This window comes from Grampus griseus (assembly GCF_964374135.1).
Source record: "Grampus griseus genome assembly, chromosome: 14".
Taxonomy (NCBI): domain Eukaryota; kingdom Metazoa; phylum Chordata; class Mammalia; order Artiodactyla; family Delphinidae; genus Grampus; species Grampus griseus.
Window position 1 is genome coordinate 86,506,009 of NC_139008.1, and position 23,511 is coordinate 86,529,519.

The following is a 23,511-nucleotide window of genomic DNA, read 5'->3' on the forward strand; positions in this document are numbered from 1 at the left end:
ATTCCTTGGCCCTTCATCCCTTTACTTTCTTTCCTTGGGAAGGGCCTACCTCTTCTCCCTTCAGGCAGCAAGTCCTCTCTGGAGGCCCCCTGCCCCTCCTGAGGGGCCTGGGCCCCCACCTCTCCCCTGCCCCTTGGTGGTCCCTGCCGTAGAGACCATCATGCGGCTCGGCCTGGGAAGGTCAGCAGCTGGAACTTCCACACACACACCCCCCCCAGTGCACCTGCTGGGGCCAGTCATCCACGGTTGCTGTCCTCCTGGGTGGGAGAAGGATCCTGCCCCCTGAGGCCCCCCAGGGGCCGGGGGGCAGAGGGGAGACAGTAAGGGGTGTTGAAGACTCGGCGCCTCTGAGGGTGATGCCCTGGCCTGAGCGCTGGGGGGACGCAGACTTGGCCTTGTTTCCAGTTGCCGGACACACAGGCAGTCTGGACCCTGGTGTGAAAACTCCCAATCTTGGTAACATTCCACGAGCCAAGCACAACAGGTCCTGGGCCGAATACCAGGCCGACAGTCCGTGACCGCGGGTTGGACTCTGCTCTGTGTCACAGGCCAGCACTCCTGTGAGCCTGTGACACCGTCTTGGAGCTGCATTGCTGGATAGGAGGGGACACCTTAACCAGGGCCCACTGGTTGCAGGGAAGAAACCTCTCTGGGGAGGAGGAGACGGCCTGGCATCTTTGGAATAGGGCTCCGTGCTGACCGCAGGCCAGAGGAGGCCCGAGTGGACGGTGGTGCCCAGGGCCTCCAAGGTAGGCCCAGCCTCCTGCTGGCCATGAGCCTTGCCTGCTGGGGCTGGGTGGGCGGGATGCGTGGTCCCTCGGGGCTGGGCGTGGTGCAGGCCAGCAGTGCTGTGAGGACAGCTTGTTTTGACCAGAAGCCCCCACCGAGGTGGGAAAGCGGATTTTAACCGCACTTTGCTCACATACAGGCTATCGGAGCCTGAAGACCCCCAAAGCGTCGGGCTCCGCGGTGCCTCCCCGCATCCAGAAGGATGCAGGGTTCCCGTGGCGCATGCAGCGTAGGAGAAGCCACCGCCCTTTACATTCTCTTCCAGCATCAAGGCCTCAGGTGGGCACCAGGATGTCCTCACTGTCTCACAAGGGAGCCAGCACCAGGCATGGAGCAAGAATTGAATGATATTATTTTGCTCTCACTGTGCTTGTTTACAAGCGCGATGTTAGCCGGCGATACAGATTTTCCTTTTAAATGCAAGTACTTCCGTAAAACCACAGAGTCAGTTAACATAAAAGCCTTGGGGGGACCGCAGTTGCGTGACTCGGTGGCGTCGCGCGTGCGGTGTGCCCCTGCCGCCCTGGTGAGGACCTTGGGGCCAGGACGTCCTCGGCAGCTTTCCAGTCGTGCTGCTCTCCCTGGGAGGGGCCGGGGGCGAGGGGCAGCAGCGTCCACGTAGATCTCACAGCATCACTGTTCCCAACATTTTGACAGTTCTTGACAGTTGCTTCTCCTTGTGGTACGTGCTACCGGTTTTCCATTTTCCCTCGGTGATGAAATGTTTCCTTGGAAGTTGTGAATTATTTTAGAAAAATGGGAGGGAAAATGGTAAGATGGTCCACAGATGGGGCAGAGAGCCGGGGCTGGGCCAGCTGTGGAAAGAGCTGCGCTGGAGTCCTAGACAGCCCAGCGTGTGGGCAGGCCTCTCCGGTGGCTCGGAGCTGTTAGAGTTCGCGGTGGACGAGGGTTTCCCTCCACCCACCCCCGCCACCCCCTGCCGGCTCCAGCACTAACGTGAGGCCTTGTGGGGACCCAGGCGAACCCCGTGTGCACCAGGACAGCACCAAAACTCATGGTGGGAGTCCACATGGCCAGCACCGAGGCCCAACAGGACATGTGTGTCTAACGTCCGTCAGGGGGTGGACCCCAGAATGTGCATCTCTCACAAGAGGACCCAGCGTCTTCTTGTCCACCAGCCTGGCTGCTCCCAATAAACCCAAATAAAACACCCTGCCCCTGCAGAATGAGTGAGCCCTGCCCCATTCTGGATCTGTTTGGATGTTGCTTTGAAAATTCCAGCTGCTGTGGAGAGAGCCACACAGAGGAGGAGAAAGACAACTGGGGAAGAGGCCGGTCAGGAGCAGAATTAATGAGGACATAACGCAAGAGTTAACCTCTGGGAACACATGTTAGATAAGATGCTTCTTTCTCAAAAGCAACAGCTTTTCATCCTTCTCTCTCTTACTTTAATAGAACATTTTGTGTTTTTAAAATGTCAAACAATTTACTTTGGAAAACTTGATAAGCTGAAAAACACACAAAAAGTAAGTTAGTGTAAGTTTGTCTCCCTCCCCTGAACAGCCACATTTAATCACTTGGCATGTCACGCGTGTGCGTGTGTGTGCGTGCGCACACGCTGTGTACAGGCATGGTATGATATCACGAGTACACGTGTGTGTGTAGTCATGTGGGCACCCTTGTGTATTGTTATGTACCTGTGTGCAAGCATGTGGGTGCTATTGTGTGTACATACCACACGTGCACACACATTCAAGTGACTGGTGTGATAATGTGTGATCATGGCTATAGCGTGTGTTCGTATGTGCACATGTGCTGGATGAGAGTGGTACATGCATAGAAGCGTGTGAGTGTGGTGTGTGCATATGTGCAGACATTTGGGTGTTTGTGCACGTGTGCATGCATGTGGCACGTATGCATATCTGGTACGTGCGGGGTGCCTGCGTGGTGAAGGACTAGAAGAAGTTTCCAGTTCTTTGCTGCTGAAAATGATGGATGCTGAAGAAAATCTATGTAAACGCATCTCAGGGCACATCTCTCATTACTTCTTTATGATGAATCATTAGAGGCAGAATTCAGAATTTCTGGCTCAGAGGCTCTGTTTGTTACATGGCCCTGGATCCACGCGTGTAAAGGATGTTTCAGGGGAGGTAGTGGGAATTTGTGCTCCCAGCCAAGACTTGGGAGATACCCGTGTTCCCGGGCCTCCTTGGCCCAAGGCCTGTCATATGGCCATTCTTTTAAAAGTGTTTTGTGGCCTGACAGGTATGAGACGATGTCATTTAATCTTGCATTTATTTAATTAGCAATTAGTAGAGTGGTAGGGAACTTTTAAAAAATCTGCTTTTCCTTCCCCTTTTTTCCTTTTGCAAATTATGTGTCTGCGTTTGTCAGTTTTTCTCTCGGGTGATTGGAGTGGCCTCATACAAATGCTTTCGTTTAGCCCTATCACCACTGAGATCCCTCAGGAAAGTTTTGTAATTTTTTCCAAGTAGTTTTGGTGTATTCTTAGAGTTTGTCCCTAAGTGCGTAACATGTGCTGATGTGTGAGCAGTGTGTCTGCAGGATGGAGGTGTCACTAAAGTATGCTTGATGGAACCTATTTTAACCAGGGACCATTGTTTACAGGCGTAAGTAAGCAAAGCCCATGCAAACTGGCGGAAGTCCCAGCACAGACTCTTGGAAAGGCAACAGGGCTTTCTGAGGGCCTGGAATCGAGGGTTGAAATCTAAGGCTGCCAGGACAAGGCATTGGCAAGCTTCTTCTGTAAGTGGCCAGATGATAGTTATTTTAGGTTTTGCAGGATAGGTCTGGCGGGACCTGCTCACCTCTGCTGCCGTAGCACAAATGCAGCCGTAAACAGTTCGTCATGAATGGGGTGGCTGTGTGCAGGTTACACACACAGTGCCCCTCCTTTCTGCATCTCTACCAGACGGCCTGTTTTTCTGTGCGTGTGGAGGAAAACTGTTCCCGGTTGAGAACCGTTGCTCTGAGTACATTTTTCTTTAGCCCTCATAGCCACATTATGAAGCTTGGCATTGCAGCCCCATTTGACAGATGAGCAAACTGAGGCCAGCAAGCTTTGATACCATAGCAGAGGTCAGGTAGCTAGTAAGTGGCAGAGCTGGGCTTTAAACCCACGTCTGCCTGACGGGCACAGCAGCCACGTAAGTGCCGTTCGGAGCAGGGCCAGGCACACAGGTCAGCGGCCACGGTGCTGGCCTGGGGGCTGCAGTCCTGGGTCCAGAGAGGCCGCAAAGAGGGAGCAGAGGAGGCAAGGATGCAGAGAGCTGGGTCCTCCCAGCCCCGCCAGGAGCGCTTTCTGCTGGCACATAATGCCACCATTAGGATAGCTGTGATAATGGAAAAGGAAGTGAAACATGATGAGCCCTTGGTGGATGGTGTGATCAGCCTTCAGTGTCAGATCTGCACGTGAAACTAGAGTTAAGAACGGACGACTGCTCACCTCCTTTGTGCTCTGTTTATCCCAGGTGTGGACTCGGAGAAGATGCTCCACATACTGGGCCCCGAACGCCAACGTTCGGTCTCATTAGAGGGACCGTGCTCGGGGACGTCGCCGCTCACCTGCTGGGGCCTGGATGGCAGCGGAACCCGGCATGGGCGCGGGTCGTCCCTTCCGGCGCGGGCGCAGGCCGTCCCTCCCGGCGCTGGACGCCTGCGGCCGCTCCTGCTTCCCAGAATGCCCACACTTCCGGTTCTGTGCATTCCATCCGGGTCAGGGGGCGCAGGGGGGCGTGAGGCGGGGTCAGCCACGAGCACAGGGCACCGTTTTGAGCCGAGGAGGCTCTCCTGTGGTGGAGTCCACTCGGGAAGTCCCCGCCTGTCCCCGCCGGGCGCGGAGACACTGAAAGGGACCTCAGGTGCTCAGATGGGGGGCGAGTTGACCACAGTGGTCGCATCTGGTCGCCTCCCTTGCGATGCTCTTGTCCGTGAAGCTGAGGCTGGAAGCCGGGGCCCGCAGGTCCCCTCAGTCCTGCGAGTGGCCTGTGGCCGCTGGGCGCCTGCAGCGCGGGCGGGGAGGTGCTGGGGGCCCTGCACCAGGGACCCTGAAGGCGGGCAGCTTTCGAAGGCGGCTCTCGGTGGCACCTCCTGTCAGCCGTCCCGCCCCGGCGACGGGACCGTGGCCCGGGTGGGCGGGTTCTGTTCCTGGACTCGGGCTCGGCCGGCGGGGAGGACTCCCCAGTCGCCTCGGCTTCGCGGTCACCCGTCTACGGGCCACATCAGCGTCCCACCTGCCGCCCGGGGAGCTCACATCCTCTGCCTGGTTGATCTGGACTCTGTGGGACAGACGCTCGCCCCAGGTTTAAGGTCAAGCGCACCGAAGAGTTAAAGCCGGAAAAGCGGCCGATGACATTGAAACACGTCCGACGTCAGACTTGTCCACGGCGCTTCCTGAATTGTCAGCTTGGTGGCTCGTCGTGTTCGGGGGGACCCGGAACCCGAGAAGGAACGTACGAGGACTCCAGGCCCGACGCCCAGCGCGTCTGAGCCTCCGTCTTCCCGCCTGTGAATTGGGGTAAGAGTCGCAACCGCCTCTTAGTGTCCTAAAGGGTCAGGGGAACGTGGGTGGCGGTGACCTTGCGGGTACTTGGCAGGCGGGGGGTGTCGCTCAGCCCACCGCGGCTCCTTTTGGGAAATAAGCCCAGTGAAGGGCGCGTCCGGGGGTGCCATGAGCCCCGGTCACGTCCCACGGTGGCGAGGCATTCTCCGGAGATGCCAGCTCCCTCCCGGGGCACCCAGGTGTGTGTCAGAGCCTGGAGTCAGGTGGACAGTCACGGGCGCGATGCCCAGCACGTCAGGGATCTGCCTCACCTGCACGGCCTCCCTGTGCTCACCTGGGGGTCCTTCCAGAAGGATGTGCTGGGGACCCGGGCGTCACTCTGGGCCGTAGGTGGGCATCCTGGCATCCAGCCGGCTCCCTGGCAGGTGAGGGTGTTGGTCAGACCCATACACACGACATCCCACGTGGGGAGCACGACCGTGACCCGGGCCCTGGTTTCTGGGGTGAAAGGCGGTCCAGGCCCGGGTGCCCGATGGTAACTCAGCGCCGACCCGTTGTCTCCTGGGAAGTGACTGCTTTGTGGCACCTCCAGGGCGGGCAGCAGTCCATTTGGGGGTAAAATATTTTCAGTGACGTGGAGTTTCGCACAATGAAAGAAAATCACAGCCGGTAGGACTTGGAAGGACAGTGGTCAGCATTTAATTATATTTATCCAGATGCACTTGGTGAAGGAAGCTGCTGGTGTGTTTCTATTCTCACGATTTCGTTCTTCCCAAGTAGAATACATTCCCTGGTGGAATTCTCAGGTTACGTTTTCCCAGAAAAATCTCGTTTCGCGGATTGGCCGTACTTCTGGCTGATCCATAAAAATGGGATTTTCCTGTCTTTGGTTCAGGCCCCTGCAGTTGAACTGTGTAACCTGTTTTAGCTGAAAAAATCGCGTTTGTCACTCTTTTTTCCCTTGGATTTGTCACTCAACTGACAGCCACATGCCCTCACCCCCTGTGTTTAAGGTGGCGGCTGTGGGTTGGGGGGTGGCCGGGGCCACCTGTGGGGATGTGGACGCCTCTCCTTGGGGCCGGGGCCTGGGGTGGGGCGGACAGGCAAGGCCTTGCCTGTTAATCGCATGATCCGCTCAGCGCTGTCACGAGCCCCGGGAAGGGAGTGGACGCCGGGCAGCCCCTGATTAGCAAGGCTGCTTGTCCAGCAGCCCCAGGGCCCTGGCCGCGGTGGGCAGGTGCAGCTGCGGGTGCCAGGGGCCCCGGGGCAGCTGCTGTACGCGAGGCGACACCGCCAGTGAAGGCGCCTGAGACCCGGGCCTGTCTGCCCAGCTGCCCCTGCAGGCTACCCAGCAATAAAAATATAAGCAGTTCTGGCATTTCTCTGTGCCGGGAGGGTCAAGGTGTTCGTCGTCTTCAGGCAGTAATAAAATCATCATGTTCTGAGGCAAAAGTCACAGACTTAGGCTCCTTGCAAGTAAACTGCGGCTTAAAAGGCAAGTGGCTTATTGAGATCCTGTTAGGAAAGGACAAAAAGAATTCAGAAAGCCAGGAATTAATTCTTTCTCTCCAGCCATTATAATGGGACAGTGGTTTATGTCATGCGCACCTGCTTTAAAAGGGGCGGTTGCGTTTGCTCCCAGGCCAAATGGAAAATTCGCAGGTGCTCCCACATGGGGTTCTGGGGTGATGGGGGGCCCAGGGAAGGGGTGGCTCCACTGCCCCCCCGCCCTACTTGGCGGGTCTTGTCTGTTCCCAGGGTGACTGTGCTCAGGGCCTCCTCCCCACTGGCCCCGGCTTGTGGGTGCAGTGGCCAGCCCAGAGGGACCCCAGGCTCCGCCCTGCCCTCCAGGGCAGGTGGATCGGGACTCTGCCAGCTTTTGTTCCCCTGCCTTCCCACAGTGAGGGCACTGAGCCCCACCAGCTAGCAGCGCTTGGGAGGAGCCTCCCTGGTGCCGGCTGGGGCGGGGGCTGCCTGGAAAGGATGGCCACGGCCAGCAGCATTTCCAGCTTTTGCATGAAATAGGCGTCAGACGCTGGCTCGGTGACCTTGTGTGAAATAGGAAGTGACACCAGAATATCCCCAGGGCCAGCAGGGCTCCCTGGGTTTAGAGCCACAGAACCCTGGCTCAGCGGAAGCGGCCAGTGTGGCAGGGACGGTGCTGTGCGTTGACCACACGTTCTGATCCTTCCGCTGGTGCGGAGGGGATGTGGCAGTTAGGAGCTGGGGGGGGTGGGCTCCTCCAGGCTGACAGATGACAGAGTCGCAAGATGGACACAGCCCCTGTCCCTGTGTCACAGGAGGGAGAGGACCCAGCAGCCCACTGTGGGCTGGGACATGGGGTGAAGGCGCTCTGTTTTTTAAAATGCAGTTAAAGTACTCCCCCGCTTCGTGGAAAGAGTTTTAAGTTTGCTGAGGTTGGGACATGTTTATCGATGTTTTAATGCACGTTTTTCACAGAGACCTGGCGTTACAAATCCCCCCATGGGGCTCTGGAGTCTGGCAGCCTGGAGGCACACTGATTAAGTGTGTGGCCTCAGACAGGGTACCAGGCCTGTTGTCTGCACAGGAGGGTCATGATATTCGTCCCCATCCCCTCTAAGACTGTAATGATGATAAGATGCTATTGTAAATGCAAATGCACTTTGCAAACATCTTTCATGAACATTGCAAAGTGGACCTACCAGCGATGGTCAGAATGTCCCTTTGGTTTTTGGAATCTGTGATTTCGATGTTCGAGCCCACAGTACATCGATATTAATTCTAGGAAGTTGCAGACTTGCAGATAGCCTTAGGTACCTTCTGGGGGTCTTGTATTTACACAGGTGAATGGCATGTGGCCAAGAATAAGGAGACGATAGTCCAGAAGGCCCCTCACCCTCAATCCAGCCCCTCAGGCTGGTGGCCACCACCCTACCTGACATCTGCTCCCCTACTCCTCAGTGCTCAAGGGGGTGGTCCTGTGGTGGCCATGGGGCAGGGGGCAGGCTGACTGCCTTTATCCTTAACCTTGGTTATTGTCCCTGACCACCCGCTCTGGATTCCCCGCCCTCACCCCAGCCCCTGTTCTTGCTTCATGCACATGGTCCGCCCCTCTGGTATACGGCCCTACTGTCACCTGTGCACCAGTGCTGGGCTGGGCTGGACTCAGAAAATAAAGCAATAAACACGGCACTCGCCCCTCCAGGTCCATTGGAGGGAGCAGACAAAGCAAAGGACAGCTGCAGAGTGAGACGGGGCTATGGGATTGCGTGAGTGGGGGCAGCAGGAACTCGTGGGAGCGGGGACACGCCAGGACGCGGGAGGTGGTGGTTGGGAGGTTAAGGGGGTCGTGGCTAAGCTGATACTAAGGGACGAGACAGAGTCGTCTGAAAGGAGAGCAGAGTGCAGGCAGCAGGTAGACCAGACGACCGGTCTGTTCCACACTAAGGGGTCACCATGCTGGAACCTTCAGGGATTGTATGAGACAACAAGGGGTGGGTGGGTGTGTGTGTGTGTGTGTGTGTGTGTGTGTGTGTGTGTGTGTGTGTGTGTGTGTGTGTGTGTGTGTGTGTGTGTGTGTGTGTGTGTGTGTGTGTGTGGTGTGTGTGTGTGTGTGTGTGTGTGTGTGAGAGAGAGAGAGAGAGAAAGACCGACCCACTGCCTGCCAGACACAGTTCCCAGCTCTGGAGCTGTTGTATCAATAGGTAACAAAACAATAGGTTTCCATGAGCTTATGGAACATAGAGTTCAGACAGGGTGGGTTCTGCAGGGCACAGGTTCTCAAAGATTTTTGACCATAACTCAGAAAAAAATGAATTTTAAAATGGAAGGCAGTAAACACCCCCCCTTGCCCCCATACAAACATAAATAAATCTTACAGAATCATATTTGCCTTCCTAGCGCAGGTGACACCATTACCATTCTGTTGTACTTTGTTTTAGAATGTTTTTCACAGCTCACTAGGTTGTTGGCCACAGTTAGAAAAGCACGTTTTGGAGGGCAAGTTCTGGGTGGGTGTTCAATCAGTGTTTGGAAAAAAACAGGTTTGGCTGAAGGTCCCTGAGCTGGATATTTCAGGCCAACTCAGATGAAAGGATGAGTAGATGGATAGATAGATATACAGATTCATAGATGGAAGGATGGATGGAGGATAGATGGATGGGTGGATATTAGGATGGGTGGAGGGAAGGATGGATGGATTAATTTGAGTTTCTTCATAATGGTTATTACTCAGCAGATTTTTTTCTGGAGCTGCTGGTGTTGGCAGGACTTGGGGGCTGATTTAAGTGAGCAGGACCTGGGAAGCTCACCTGAGCTTCCATTGGAGCAGCTCTCTGTTTACCTACAGTGTATTACGGTGTTCCTAACGTGGGTCCCTCTCTTTTTAAAAAGACATGGAAAAGCACTGGTCTTGTAGTGTGAAGAGTGCATCTGTATTTGGTATAAAGCAACGCCATGGATGGAGGGCTTGCTCACCACAGAGCATCCTTAGAAGGTGACTTTCAGTGATCAGTTGGTGCCTTTGCGCACGTGCACGTCATCCCACTGACAGGCCAGCTCCCCCAGGGGTCTGTCTGCCTCGGTCACTGCTATTCCTGGGGCCAAGGACAGGGCCTGATTCACAGTAGACGCTTGACTGTTTGTCCATTGAATGAAGAGATGTGTCTTTCCGCCTTGCTGTGAAAGCTGGGTTCTGGAAGGCCATGAGCACGTTCTCCACTCCCCAGGTCTCTTGTGTGATAGAGACATTAGCGCGTGTCAGACCCTTTAGCAGGGCTTCCCATTGCTGTAGGACGTTCCTTTAATCTAGTAAATATGCGCCCTTGGCTGAACTTTCCTGAATCTCTGGGGAGGCCAGAGTGAATGTGTGATGATTATGGGGTTTGAATGGCAATCAGGAGGTGCTTCTGGTCGCTGTGGAGACACCTAAACTGTTGGAAACTGCTCCACCTTCTTCTGGGTTTGGTGGTTCCGGCTGGCTCTGAAGGCCCACTATCTGCTTCAGGCACACCTGCACAGAATCCCAAGATGGCTTTGGCTCTCACAGGGTGGCTTCTGTGCGGCAATTTCAATAGCTCTGCTATTTGGGGAGCTCCCTTGGTGGGGCTTGGAGAAATGGGAGAAGGTAATGCCGTCAGGGTGACCCGTCCAGGAACGGGGCTCCTGGCCGGTATTTGACGGCTGCCTGACCTTGGACACCAGCAGAGTATCTTGGTCCTGGGCCACCACAGGCATCCCAGTCACTGGCTCTGAACCGGCATGGAGATCAATTAAGTCGAGTGCGTTTATGTTGGTAGGATTAGATTGAAGTCCGTGTGCTTTATTGATTTTATTGATCAATCATCCTGGACAATCAAGTTCCCTCCTAGCACCAAGGACCCGCAACCCAGGGAGGCCTGGCTCAGTCTCTCCCTCGCCCCTTCCGCTCGGCTTCCCTGCCCTCCTCTCTCCTGGGTTGTGTTTCTGGAACCTTGTCACTGGCCGGGTCCTATTCAGTCCTCCGAGTATTGCAGGATGACAGGCCTGTGTGCATTTCCACAGACCGTTGGAGGATCTGGGTCCTGGTGTTGACACGTCAGCACCACTTCTGCTTTGAAACATAACACATTATTTGTGACAGACGCTCTGAGCCTTCTGGCAACCGCAGGACCCTCAAATTCTACTATAATCATCACCTTTTTCTCTTGCCAAAAAAAAAAAAAAAATTTAAAAGAACACGTAGTAAAGAAAATCATTTCCGAGTCAAGCTGCAAAGGAGTCTGAGATTCATAGTGGCTAAGAGTCAGTCCCCCTTTTTCTGTGGGAACGGCAGAAGCAAGTGCAGGTCTGTGCACGTGGTGAACATAATGCTTTGCCTAAATTCGGGAACTAGAAATGCTCCGAAAGAACAGCGTTGGTTTCTGAAGACAGTGAAGTTGCAGCCCTAGTGGCAGCATTTTGGATAAGAATATCGCTGAGTATTGTGGGTTGAATTGTGTCTCCCAGGAAGATATGTTGAGATCCTTACTTCTTGGTACTGTGAGCATGGCTTTATTTGGGGGGAAAAAGGGGGTCTTTGCAGATGTAATCAAGGTAAGATGAGGTCACACTGGATTAGGGTGCGCCCTAAATCCCATGACTGGTATCCTTATAAGGAAGGAAGAAGACCTTTAATCCAGTTTTGGGTAGAGACCCACAGCAGGAGGGTGGGGACAGCGCAGGCAGGCAGAGTGGAGTGATGTGTCGGCAGGCCCAGGCCGGCCTGGGAGGGGCAGGAGGCTCCCTCCCCCACACGCTTCAGGGGGAGCCTGGCCCTGTCCACACCCCGAGGGTGACTTCAGTCCTCCAGACTGTGAGAGAGTCACCATCTGTTGTCTGAAGCCCCCCAGTTGGTGGTCCTTTGTTACAGGAGCCCCAGGAGTGGAATACACTGGGGGATATGGCAGTTGTGGAGGGGCACAGGAAAACACGGTGGAACAGAAGTGTTGGTTCAAATGCATGCTGGTGACTTACCTTCTCAGTGACACCCAGGAGTGACTTTTTAGGGAGGAACTTCTGCTCTGGGTGAGTTTTCTGTTCCCAGCTCTCTTTATGATGGAACAGTGGTGTCACTGCAGGAACAGGGTTGGCATCAGGAGTCTGGGTGTCGTTTTGCTGATGTCTCAACATTGTGAGCATCACTCCTGAAAGCCCCTCAAACACTCACAGCTCCCCAAGTTGCCTTCTTGCCTTCATCCCTCTTCATCCTGTCTTGTGAGAGTTTCATAAAACCGTATTCTGTATGCAGATGATGATGAGGCCTAAAGCCGAAAAAAGCAACCTATAAAAGTGTTAGGGGCCCTTTGAAATCAGCCATAAAAATCAGCCTGCGTCTTCCCCTCAGGGTGTGATGCTTGCAGCAAGCGTCCAGGGCTGGCTGTTTTGCCGGTGTGACCATTTGAAGTTTTAGAAGGAGGACCGGGTTTGGGACCAGTTCTCATAAAGGATCATTATTAAAAATAATATTTTATGGAAGCGTGTATGTCTTAGTTCACTCAGCAAACATGCATGGCCTGTCCTGGGTACTGATAATTTATTGGTGCATAAACAGAAGTTCCTTCCTTGGAGAGGGCATCGAACAGGAGAGGCAGGATTGACAGTCATGTGAACCAGGAGATCCCAGGGGGAGGGGTTGGTGCTCCAAAGCCAGACAAGGGGCTGAGGTCAGAGATGGGGTCGGGGGAGTGCCTGTCAGGTGAAGTGACATTAAGAGGATTCCTGAGTAATGGGGAGGAGAGGAGCCTGTCACGTGTGGCTCTAAGGAGACAGCTCTGGGCAGAGGGACAACACACACGTGCAAAGGCCCCGAGGTAGGGCGCATTCCAGGAACAGGAAGAAGCCCAGTGTGTCTGGGGCAGAAGAGTCAGAGGAGGAGAGGGGGGCAGTCAGAGCCTGTTCTGCAGACCTTGCAGGTGATGGAGGTCTGAGCCCAGGGCCTCGTTTGTCAGGACCAGCTCTCCGACTTTCCGCAGCCAAGAGCCTTCAGCTCGCCCCTGCTAAGAGCCTTGGAGTGTAGGCTGATGGGCTGCAGCTGGGCTCCGGCCCCCATGGGTGGGGAGAATGCCCAGTTCTTACCGGGTGCAGGGCTCCCCTGCCTCTGGCTGCCCTTCTTCCCACCCCACACACACTCACAGGTCCCCTGCAGTGGGGCGACGCAGACTCTTCTGCTTCCCACGATGCCATTTCTTTTGGGTGGGAAAGCCCTGGTTTTCTGGCAGAACCCCCAGGAAGGCAGGCGCCCCCGGGAAGCAAACCCCTCCATGTCCTTCATTTAGAACATTCTCAAGCGGTAGTGATAGGCCTCCACCCCTGCAGACTGGTGGCTGGGCCCACGCTCCTGCCCATGTAAGCCATGGGGAAGCCACACGCACACGTCCTGTCTCGACTCCGCTAAGCCTCCCAGGCCTCCAGAGTGAGGAGGGAGATGGGCAGCCAGCAACCACGGCTTATGATGTGCACGGTCTCTGCCAAGGGTGCATCGCGGGGTCCCAAGCCCCCACCGGCCGCCTACATCACAGACGGGGGAGCAAGACTTCGCCGTGGCCCCTGGACAGTGAAGGGACAGACCCCGAGCCTGCCTGTCCCTGAGGTCATTCCCATAACTGCCTCAGGTCTCTGCCATACAGACACGGTGGCGGGGTGGTGGTGGTGGTGAGGTGTGGCGGTGTGTGACAGGGAGCAGCCGTGTATGTTTGCAAGGGCACCCGTGTCGACACACTTGAAGGACATTGACCGTCCCGCTCGGGAGAATAGCCCCGCGCCTGGAATCAAACTTGGTTTAATTGAAGCGAGGTCTGCCTGTGCTCCCTGCCTTGGCGGGAGGTGTGTCACCGACGTTTGGGGCAGACCTGGTCTGCTGAGTCCATGTTGTTCCCGACGCCACTCAGCTTGGGCCGACGCCCTCTGGGGAGTTTTCCTGCTTCTCTACTTGTTTCCAGGGATGATCCTCAGACAATAAACTTCATCTCTAAAAATAGGTCACATAAAGGCCTTGATATTTTTTCTAATTAGTGTAAGAATATATTGAATATACATCATACGTGTAGATCACAATATTATTAAAATTACTGTGAAGACTTTACACATCAAAATAGTTCAGGCAGTGGGGACACAGGCAGCCCGATGTTCCCTGAGAATCATATCTGCATTAACAAGATAAAGGACAATTTAGGACGATTACAAAAGTGATGATTCAGAGTACAACATAAAACTCTTCTGAGAACGAATTCGTAATGCCAGCTGCTGCTAAGCTGCTTAATCTTTATCTAGTTCAATTAAAATCTGAATGTTTGGGATTTCATTAACAGCTGGGGGTTTGGAAATTACATGCGCTCTTCCACTGTATTCCATTGCTGACGTACAATAGTGGAAGTTTCCCAAAACGTCTTCAGGTAGACTTAGGTATCATTAAAACTTAAGTACGTAAAGGACGACACAGAGGTGAGAGAAGATTAGTGTAGTTTTTCGACCAGATCCAATTGGCAAGAGTAGGAAACCCCCTTGAAAGCAGCGCGACTTTTGTCGGGGAGAGAGAAGTATCGGAGCCTGGCTGAGACGCCGTCTGAGCCCTTTGGCCACGCCTGATGCTTCAGTTTAAGGACCGGGAGCTGGTCCGGGTGACGCTGGCCGTAGCGGTGTGTGTGGGGGGTACCCTGCCGATGCCCCTGCTCCTGCGTCCCATGCCTGGTCCTCACTCCAGTGCACATGGCTGCGCTGCCTGTCCATTCATTATGCATTCTCCAGACTTTGCAGGCGGGTTTTTCTAAAATCAAACCAGCCAACGTGATGAGCCAGCCTAATGTATCACTTCACATTAAAAACGAAAAGCAGAATGAACGTTTCATGTGTGTGTTTTCCCTTGACCTGGGTGTCAAGGTCTGTTGTCGTGAACTTCATTCTCCCAAGAATGGGAGGGTCCCTTTTTCCTCCTGCAGAGGATCTGACTGAGGTCAGGGTGGGGACAGGGAATCTGCATTATTAACTGCGCCCCCCCATGTCATCCTGAGGCAGGTGGTCTCCTCGCCAGGCCCGGCACGCCCCTGAGGGAGCGTTTGAGGTTTGGGACGTACCTGCTTTCTAGACTTGGATACCTGTGTGTGTGTGTGGGGGGGGGGGTTGCTGAATGATGGCCCCCAAACATGTCCAGGTCCTGATACCCAGGACCCGCAAATATGTCGCCTTACATGGCAAAAAGGACTTTGTAGATGGGATTTGGTTAAGGACACTGAGGTGGGAGTTGATCCCGGTGGGACCCCTATGGCCCTGAGGGCCCTTCTAAAAGGGAGAGAGGAAGGCAGAGTTAGTAGGAGATGTGACAGTGGAAGCAGAGGTTAAAGTGATGAGAGGAGGGGACCATGCACCTCCAGAAGCTGGAAAAGGCACAGAAACAGATTCTCCCGGAGCCTCCTGGAGGATGTAGCCCTGCCCACACCGTAATGTTCACCCAGTGAGACCCGAGTTGGACTTCTGACCTGACGAGCTGCAAGATGATAAATCTATGTTGTTTTCAGCCATAGGGAACTAATGCTCTGTGGGGCCTGGAGCAGGCCACTTCCCTTCTGGCCTCATTATTCTCACCTGGGAAACGGGCGTGGGAGGGGGCACGTCAGGGGGCTGAGCGAGGGTGGGACGGGACGTGGATGCTGAGGGGAGCCCGCTGAGAGCGAGGAGCTGTCCACGGCACACTGCTACTTGATTGGTGCAGGTGCTGCTTTGAGGGCCCCCAGGGAAGCCGGGGGAGGTGGACGGAGGCCTCCCACATAGGCTCACGTCCACGGCCTCTCCATGTCTGTTCTCTCAGCACCTCCGGCTGCCTCTTTGCCCTCCTTCCCCCGGCTTCCCGGGGAGGTGCCTTGGGCAGGAGCAGAAAAAGGGTCCCTTACCAGGTGCCCTGTGATTTGGGGTCAGTCCCCTCCTCCCCATTTCTCTGGGCAGCGATGGAATGGCTGAGCCAGCTCTGCAAGGTGCCCACTCATCTGGGTCCTCCCCATCTCCTCGCTGCTCTCTGTCCGTCCGCCTCACCTCCAACCAATTCCGTGTCTCTGTGTGCATGGAGGAGTGGGGGAGGAGCATCCCTGTGCCTCTTGGGCACACTTGGTGACAGGGAGACCCTAGGATGGAAGTTCTTAGGGCACCAGCTGGAAGGAGGACTTTAGAGGCCGTCCTGAGTCCCACAGGTTCAGGGGACACATGGCAGTTTCTGTTTTCGTTAGTGTGGGTGACATTTCCCTGCCCTTCAGTACTTCAGAGCCCACTTCGGAATCGAGTTGGCGTGACGCACTTTCTGAATTTTCAGAGAACCCAGCTCTCCCACTGACAAAGGAGCAGCATACTGCAGGGGCCCCCAAGGGCTCTGCCCCGCGATTATGAAAACGGGGCTGCAACCCCGTTCTCCGGGACACCCAGGCACTCGCATCCTGCTGTATGAGACAGACACCCGGACACTGCTCTTCTCAGCCACTGAGCACCATCCTACCGGCCCCACACTTCCTCCACGTGTATTTTGTTGTTACTCCTTTCTCCCGGCATCCTCTGAACCCCTTTTTTGAGGTCGATATTTTGGGTGGAATAGAGTGGAGAGCACAGTCTTCCTCTAGGGAGGGTGATCACGTGAGCGGCCCCCCAGGCAACAGTTGAACTATTCAGTATTTGTCATTTCAGATCATCCTAACACTGTGGTTTCCTGTGTCCTCATTTTATTATATTTATGTCTTTCTGCCTCACTGTCTTCTCTTTAAACCGTGAGCTGGAGGCTTGTGTGTGTTCTGTGTGTGTTGTGTGCACGTGTTGTACGTGTGCTCTGTGTTGCATGTGTGTTCTGTGTGTGTGTGTGTGGCATACAGATACTGTATCTGATACCGAGTTTGACAATCCATGAGTATATATCACATGTTTTGCATGTAAACTTGTCTTTTCGTTTGGTGATTTCTTCCCTTTGTCCTGGTGGTGGGAAGTAGGGGGAAAGAAAGAAGCATTATATCTACCACCTGTGGTGCAGAGTGGTGGGTGTAACTGGGACATCTAATGCCACAGCTTACTTCCTTCAGATTTCTTCTTAATTTCTTCTCACACTTAATGTGTTGACAAATCACATCAGAGTCCTGTCAAAATACTTGTCCTGATTCAGAGGATCTGGGCCGGGGCCTGAGGGTCTGTACCTCTGCAGGCTCCCAGGGCTGCCACCACTGGACTGGGGACCACAGTTTATGGAGCAAGAGTCACACTCCGCCCACCCCCTGCCACGCACACACCTGGTGGCCTCTGTCAGCCAAGTCCCTGCGCCAGCTCCTGAGGTTGCAAATAACCCCTTGATGCCTTCCTGCTCTCCCACCTCCTCCCCTTGGTCTGAGAGCGTCCCAGGACGTAGACGGACACAAGCTGGCACCTGCTCAGGAGCCCGGCTTGTTGCTCAAGATGAGAGTGAGCTGCCACCTTTTGGTGCTTGTACAGAAGAAAGACGTGAAGGAGGAATACTGCCATGTCCCACAGGGCTCCGGATAACCCGCAGGATGGGGTGTATCTGACACCCGGCTCCCAGTGTGGAAATCTGGGCCTCACATTGATCCGGTGGGCAGTGAATGTCTATGGCCTGTAATTGCTCTTGAACTGGGTAAGCCTTCTGATGGCACCCCTGCTGTTTTTGCTCTAGGCCCTTTAACGTTTCTACAAACAGCAGCCACGCTAACACAGGTCAGAGTCCGAGACGGGAGGGACCGTGGGTCTGCTCAGTTCCTGGCTGTCCCTCCTGAAAAGCTGGGAAGCTTCCCCACTTCCCTCTGTTGCTGAGGGTTTCATTTTCATCTGTTGACTTCAAGGGTCTTTCCAAGGTCTTGGGAAGGACGGTGATTGAGAATCTCGATTCCGCAAGTTGCTTTAGAATATCGTAGGCAAAATGTCCTAGGTTCCTCCAAAACTTCAACTTATGCTACAGGAAGTGGTTGATGGGCTATGTTGCTGCAATGCCATTGGCTTTTTAAAAACTTTTGATTGGTCTAAAACTACACACAGAAGAATCACACAGGTTGTGAGCATCCAGATGGCGAAGCTTCTTAAACTAAGCACATTGTGCCACCGGCACCAGCCTTTCTGAGGGGCTGAGTGGGACCCAGGCTCCGGGGCCTTCCCTAGTGGTCACTCCCTTCCAAAGGGGTCTGCTACACGTCGGTTTTGCCTGGTTTTGAACTTTAAGTCAGTGGAACCCTGTAGCATCTGCCATCACGCATCTGGCTTCTTTGAGCTCTGTGAGTCAGCAGATTGTGGCTTCCCCGCAGCACGGCTTCTGCCCCCTCCTCCCCCTAGAGCTTTCCTTCCCGTGAGTGTCCACATTTTATTTGTCCAATCTATGCTGATGGGCACCTGGGTTTTTCTAATGGTGCCACGCCAGGCAGTGTCGCATGGGGCCCACCGAACAGCCACGTGCCAAGCTTCTGCACTGGCCTTTTGGAGCACAGCTCTCCTGTGTTAATGAAAGGACCAGAATTTTCATTTGCAATGAAAGCTGGCAACAGTGGAGTGTGTCAGGGCGGAACTCAGCGCCCAGGGGAGAAATGCAAATATCCCTGCATCTTTTAGTCCCTTCCAAGTGAGCCTCTTGGTTCTAAGTGTACGTAGTGTGTTTTCACATGGATTCGTACCATGCCAGGGGCAGTGTGATATTCAAGGGGTCTGCAGACGAGTTCTTTACTATGAAACACCGTGTGCGTGCACACACTCACCCAAAGCTGTCACAAAACTACCCTGAGCTGCACGGTTGGGCGGGTGGAACTGGTTTTCTGCAGATGGAATTAGTGGGTTCCAGTGTCTTTTGCGGGGGCGGGGAGGCAGGGAGCGGTGAAGCCCAGTGACACCGTCTTTCGAGCTGCCTTGTGCAAGAAAGCATCGCAGACAATTAATCCTTGTCCACCTGCAAATCCTGGCAGAAGTCAGACACGCTGGCAGCCTCTGAGGTTTTTCTGCTGAAACGGCTGCTGCTTCTGTTCGTCAGAGTAATTGCCTGTGCTGGGGGCTGGAGAAGGTGCGGGGAGCCGGGCGCAGCATTTAGCACAGTCCAGACAGAATGCGAGGCGCCTCTGCTTCTCCAGTGTGTGGTTTTCCTCTGCTGATGGGGACCTGCTCAGGCACCACCCCCAGCCCTGAGGTCTTGTCTCTGATGATTGCAGGTGGAGGAGAGCTGGACACCACGATCTCTGGGGCTTAGACTTTGCTGCCAGGAACCTGTCTTGGTGCCTGAAATAGCCCCTTCCTGTACATCTGAAGTTGCTCAGAACCCGTTCAAAGGCTGGTCTGTGGGAGCAGGGCTTGCAGCCCACAGTTGGCAGGAGGACTGATTCCTTCCTGCTGGGTCTTGATTCCAGCAGGTGAGAGCTGTGCCCAGACTGCCTGCCCTGACAGCCCTTGGCCGGGGCGGGGCTGGCTGCAGATTTGCAGGGCCCAGTGCATGGTGACAGTGTGGGTCCCCTCGTTCAAAATTATGAGGAGTTTTAAGATGGTGACAGCAGAACATTGAGCCAAGCACAGGCCCTTCCAAGCGCCGGGTGCCGTGGGACTGTGAGGGTCACGCACCCTGAGGCCAGCCCTGCTCAGGGGGCAGCTGGGGCCCAGAAGATCCTGTGACTTCCTTGGAGCCGGTTCTGAGATCTGGCCGAGTGCTGGGCTGTGGGGGCCGGAAGGGGCTCCCCCCATTCTTGGGAGCTCAGGCGAGTGCCTCTCTTGAACATCCTGGGATGCGGGGAGGGGCTCCCAGCACAGGCCACGCCTTGCAGAGCTGTCCTCTCCCCTCTTCAGCTGCCCTGGACGTGGGCACCTTCCTCTCTCCTCTGGACGTTTATATGCGGTGGTTTGTGTAGCATTGGGTGGGCTGTTGTGAACTGACAGCAAAGTAAAAAAAGGAAAAACTAACATAACAGAATGAAGGAAGAGAAATGGCTGGTAGATGTTATAAAACTTCCAGAACCATTTCCCCAAATCATCAGTACCTTTCTTTTTATTTATTTATTTTTACCTTTTTTTAAAATTTATGTATATTTATTTTTGGCTGTGTTGGGTCTTCATTTCTGTGCAAGGGCTTTCTCTAGTTGTGGCAAGCGGGGGCCCCTCTTCGCGGTACGCGGGCCTCTCACTATCGCTGCCTCTCTTGTTGCGGAGCACAGGCTCCAGACGGGCAGGCTCAGTAGTTGTGGCTCACGGGCCTAGTTGCTCCGCAGCATGTGGGATCTTCCCGGACCGGGGCTCGAACCCATGTCCCCTGCATCGGCAAGTGGACTCTCAACCACTGCGCCACCAGAGAAGCCCCATCAGTACCTTTCATACCATTAGTTGCAGGAAACACATGACCTTGATTGTAATATTTAGTAGAAGATTTGAGCAGTAGAAGGACTGATTTGTAGATTGCCTTATTCATTCAATAAATATTTCTTGAATGTGTACTAAGTGCTGGGGCTTGGATATAACAGTGAACAAAGTCCAAGAATGATTTAGGGAACGTAGTCATAGTGAGTGTCTTACATGGGAGTCTTGGAGTTGAATGTGGCTAACTCCAAACCCGTTTTTAAAAGTCCTTTGGCCGGAAGAAACATGGGTGTGAAAGCAGTTTCCCGTGAGGGAGGCTGGTGCAGGTAGTTGCAGTCCTACCTCTCAGCCACCCTCTCCACTCTGCTCACCTCCACAGGATGACTGTGTCTGCAGGGGGACCTTCCTCTTGGTCAGAGAGACGGCACAGTCATCGTCAGGGCTCATGCCTATGGGTTGGCTCAGGTCACCAGCCGACCTCTGCTGACCTCCGATTGTGCCCACACAGGGCCACGTGCAGCTGGCTTGGTCTCAAACCAGCCCGGGCCCAGGGTGATGGGCAGGCCTCATGCCCCCAGCCAGTGGGGGTTCCTCACTCCAGTGGGCAGGTCCTCTCCTACCAGCCGGGTCGGGAGGGAGAGTCTTCCTATATCCGTCTGCTCAGGCCACCCATCATAACAAAGGACCACAGACTGGATGGGTTTAAACCACAGAAATTTATTTCTCTCAGTTCTGGAGTCTGAAAGTCCAAGATCAAGGTGTCAGCAGGGCTGGTTTCTCCTGAGGCCTCTCTCCTAGGCGTGTACACAGCCGACTTCTCCCTGTATCCTCATCTGGTGGTCTCTCTGTGCATGTCTGTGTCCTCATCTTCTCCTCTTATGACGACAACAGTCCTCTTGGATCAGGGCCACCCCAGTGACCTCATTTTACCTAAATTACTTCTTCAAAGGCCCATCTCCAAATGCAGTCATGTTCTCAGGTAATGGGGTTGGGACTTCAATAGATGAATTGGGGGGACGGGCACAATTTATCCCATAATACTTCTTCCCAAGGTGCCACTACTGGGCTTGGAGAGAGCCTCCCCAGGTCACAGCTGGGCCAGACTCACAGAGGCAGGAAGGAATTCTCTAGAGACTCAGGGTCGGACCTTCTGGGTGAGCTGAAGATTTAGCTGAATCCCAGATGTGTTGGTCAGACACTTAAAGTTAGCCAATTAAAAAATAAAACAAACAAAAAATATGGTGGAATGAGCGTTTATTCAGGCTCTGAATAGTGCTGGGAACATGCTTGCTGAACAGAAAAGCAGGAGATAAAATCAGAAAGGAAAAGATGGCTGGATCTGAAAAAAATAAAGATTTTAAAAAAATTTTTACAAAAAATTTTTTCACAATGAAAGCCAAACAGATTGGGAAAAATCATTGCAATAAATAGGACACGGAATTTCTCACCTTTAAATATAAAGAGGTAATATAGAGCGGTGAGGACAACGCAAATTAGAAAAATAAACCAAACCTTAAAGAAAAATTACAGAACAGCAGATATTTAATAAACATAGTGGAAAAAATGTTCAGTTTCACAAGTAACCAAGGAAATGACCTGAAAACAATGTGTTGCCACTTTTGTCTACCAGTTCTACAAAGTTTTTTCTTTTAAGTGATATTACTCAAAACTGGCCCAAATCTGTTGAGTTAGCGTTTTTACACTGCATCCAGAAATGTTAAATTGAAATAGAAAAGGCATTGACGAAACGTGCCAAGAGCCACAGAAATGGTTGTGCACTTTTACTTGGTGATTCCAGATGTAGTCAATACAAAAAAAAGAAAACCAGGAGAAACCCACAAGGGTGGGTGGGGACCTGTAGGACGCAGCCCCCTGGGTGGGCAGGGGCACCTGCACTGCAGCCTAGCTTTCTGTGCTCTGTGGCATCCATGGGCGAGCGGTTCTGCTGTGCCCGCTGCGCCTGCCCCAGGCCACAGGGTCAGGAAAAGCCGTGGTCTGGCCGGCTGCACTGTGGCTCCTCCTTCCTCCGCTTTTTCTCCTTTGTGTTCCCTGTCCAACTGCCCTATGAGCTGGGAACCCCGGGAGACGGGGCCCGTGTCCCTCTGTCCCCCTGTTCCCTGTCGCACGCAGCAGATCCGCAGAGAGTGCTGACTGAGTGGAGGGAGGGGCCGAGGGCGGCGGTCAGTTCTGTGCATTGCATGGGGCCACCTTCCAGAATGGATCTCAAGTCCCTGCACCCCGGGGGGACACGTGGGGCAGCCGGCACCACCCAGCTCCTGTCCCGAGCCTCCTCTCAACCCAGCACTTCCTGCGCTTGTCTTCTGCCTGCTGCGACCCCCCAGTGCAGAGTAAAGAGCTCGACCCCCGGGCCACGTGGGAGCCGGCCAGGACAGCACCGCCCTCCCTCGTTCAATGTCCAGTCGGCTTCCCCCTCCCCCGACACACACACAGCCTCATCCCCCCGGAGTTGGGGTGAGCGCGCTTTTCTCCCGCTGAGCCCTCACCCCTCTGCTCCCCAGGGCAGCCCCACCTCGGGCCTTCCAGAGGTGAGACGGTGGTCCCTGCACAGTGCACACCAGGCTGACGACACAGTGAGGAAATTCTTACTACAGGCTGGCCCTAATCCAGGATGGCTTTCATGTTGTGGCTTCTCAGGACCTGGTTGTGTTTAGAATCTACTTATGCCTCCCTTCCTGATCCCGTGTACTACACGGGCCTGGTTTAGCCAAGTGTGGGATAACGGTCCTGCTAAGATGGTGTCTTTACTGGTGCTTTGCGATGAATCCCCTGCCACCCGGGCCAGATGTACCAGCTGGGGCCCCGAAGGCCGGGCCGGAGCCCAGGGGCCGGTGGGGAAGTGGGTTTAAGCGAGAACCCCAGGCGGCCCCTGTGAACACTGCTGAAGTTCCTTCAAGGAGGGCATACGTCTCTCTGGTTTCTTAGCTCCCACCAGGTTGCCCCCGGCACCTTTGTTTTAGTGCAGACAGACCCTGCCAGGGAGCCAGCAGTCACTTCTCACGGTGCATAGACCTCGGTAAATATGTTTTTAGAACCAAACGGAGGAGCTGTTAATATCGTGTGCAAACAAAGGCAGCCTTGGTCGCAGCCTGCGTGGGATGGGCTAGGACTGTCCACCTGCGGGGGCCATGGCACGTCTAGGAAGTCGTTTTGTCTCCATATATTTTAGGTAGGTGGGCCTCTTTCCTTCCAGATAGAATCGATGGCACATGGCTGCTGAGCCCTTGTGTGGGAGAAAGGCCTTCCATCCCGGGGGCCCCACTGGACCCTCTTCCAAGCACAGCAATCTTCCAGTCATCTATGCTGATCTGAAGGACCTCAGAGGGAGGAATTAACAGTTACCAATGCCTGGGGGACACAGGCAGCTGTGCCCTGGGTGTGCAACGAGCTTACCTTTCGGACCTCAGGGGATGTGAGGGCTACTTGGGAAGCAG

General features: G+C 54.3%; 1 protein-coding gene across 1 annotated transcript in view; it reads left to right on the forward strand.

The window, feature by feature from the left end:
* The window catches only part of CDH4 (cadherin 4), a gene marked incomplete at both ends in the record, with an annotated part of 544,743 nt that overhangs the window by 21,487 nt on the left and 499,745 nt on the right, over positions 1–23,511 (forward strand). The gene's annotated exons all lie outside the window — the stretch shown is intronic.